This window comes from Priapulus caudatus, unplaced genomic scaffold (assembly GCF_000485595.1).
Source record: "Priapulus caudatus unplaced genomic scaffold, Priapulus_caudatus-5.0.1 Scaffold848, whole genome shotgun sequence".
Classification (NCBI taxonomy): Eukaryota; Metazoa; Priapulida; class Priapulimorpha; order Priapulimorphida; family Priapulidae; genus Priapulus; species Priapulus caudatus.
Window position 1 is genome coordinate 91,942 of NW_014577909.1, and position 2,320 is coordinate 94,261.

A 2,320-nucleotide genomic window follows, 5' to 3' on the forward strand; every position below is an offset into this window, starting at 1 on the left:
TGCTGTGTATGCGCGTGGCGTGCGAGCGTGCGTTACGTACGTACGCACGCACGCACGCACGACGCACGGCACGTACGTACGTTTGTATGTAAGTGTGTGTGTGTGTTGTGTGTGTGTGGTGTGTGTGTGTGTGTGTGTGTGTGTGTGTTGTGGGGTGTGTGTATGTATGTATGTATGTATGTATGCATGCATGTATGTATGTATGTATGTATGTATGTATGTATGTATGTATGTATGTATGTATGTATGTATACATACTCGGACAAGGACTGTCGCTGCAGCTGCGCGTGTCCGTGTCTGCGCCTGCGCAGTCCGCTACGTCACCGGACGGCTCGCACGCCCTCTGGCGGGTAGCGACTCCGGATCCGCATGATACCGAGCATGTCGACCAAACTGTCCATTGCGACCACGTGTCGCATACGTCATCAGTACAGTTGAGCTGTCCGCCAGCGCAGACGCTACCGAGGAAAACATACATAGATACTATCAGGAGTGAATAATCGATTATTAATCATTTATTATAAATTTTATTTTTTATTTTTTATTATAATATTTTATTATTAATCTATTATTAGTCACTCCTGATACTATACTAGTGTCAAAACACATGTAATGTCTTAAACGTGTCTAGGAAGTGTTCAGTAAGTATAGGCTAGTTCAGTGTGTCTCACACGGTTGAGAGTTCATTTTTATTATGCGCATTGACACGCATGCACGTGCATGCTAACTCTGTCTATGCCGAAGTGATGTGCATATTAGGAATGAATAGTTATTTGTCGTATCTTTCTTTATTCACGTATTCAACCAGAGGGCTGCCATATTAATAACACCTGCCTTCGTGCGTACTCCCATTCAAGTAACATCGGCGTTTGCATAACTACAAACTGCATCTCCTAGCATCTAATTAAGCTGGGTTTACACTACCGACGTTGTGTTGGCGAATTGGCGAATTGGACCAAATTCCCAACTACACAACCGACAATCGGCAGTGTAAACGCAAGAGTTGCGCGACCAACCGATCGATAGCAACTAGTTGGGAGATTAGAACATGTTCTATTTTCGCCAACTCCGGGAAGTTGGTTGAACTCGCCAATTCGCCAACGTAAAGTGGGTAGTGTAAACCCAGCTTTAAGTAGACAGCTAGAGACAGTAGAAAAACAACAACACACTGCCATCGGATATACCTACCAGCTGTTACAGTCCTCAACGATGACGTCACCGGCTAGCACCTCGACGTCATACGTGACGTCAGCGTCTGTTATGAGACCAGAGCAGGGGCAGTCGGCCTGCGCCACGCATGTGTCGCCATCTAGAAGCTGACCTGGTGGACATTGGCATCCGGGGATGCAGGCGGAAGGTTCTACGCAGAGGCTGGTCGGAGAGAGGTCCTGGCAGGACCGCGGGCAGGCCGACGAGCAGGCGACGTACTCCTGCCCAGGCAGGCACTGAGCATCTGCAAGGTTGCGCGCGAAAACCAAAAGCGGTGTTTTTACGAGATTCACTATATGCGTCGATATGTGTGTAAACTCTTTTAACATCTACACTGGAAAGCTATCGTCTGTAATACGCGCGCACACACACAAGCATGGCAGCCGCGGTCGCTGTGTTGCCATTGAAATAATACTAGCTAGACAACTACAGCTACACAACTATAGCTACACAACTATAGCTAGACAACTATAGCTAAACAACTGTAGCTACACATCTATAGCTAGACAACTATAGCTACACAACTATAGCTAGACAACTATAGTTAGACAAGTTTAGCAAGCGTACCTGGGCACTGCTGAAAGTTACAGGCCCACGTCATGTTGGCAGGTCCGTTGCAGGGCTGGCCGAGACTCTGGGCAGGCGTGAAGGCACGCGAGCGTACCTTAGTGCCTCCGCCGCAGCTGCTGCTGCACTCCGACCACGACGACCAGTCCTTCCACGCACAGTCAACTGAAATGTTTGCCACTCGATGGATTAGATGAGAAGTTTAGATAGATGAGTTTACTTTGCAGTGTTATAAGGCAATCAATCAGGAGCATACATGCATGAATGTAAAAGGTACACGTACGTATATGCGTGCAATGAGAGTGCACGCAACCAATTTCTCTGTTAAAATACTCAAAGAAATTTCTTACAGGAAATCGATGAATTTTGAAATCGCACTTCGTGTGTGTTGATTGCAGGACATTATATTGCACTCTTAACCCTTGTAGCGAAGCACCCTTAGACTTAAACCATCGAAAGGTTTTGCATCGGGGAAAAAATAACTGGGTGCGACATTGCTTTGCAGGAAGGCGAGTCCATGCATAAATAAATGAATAAATATATA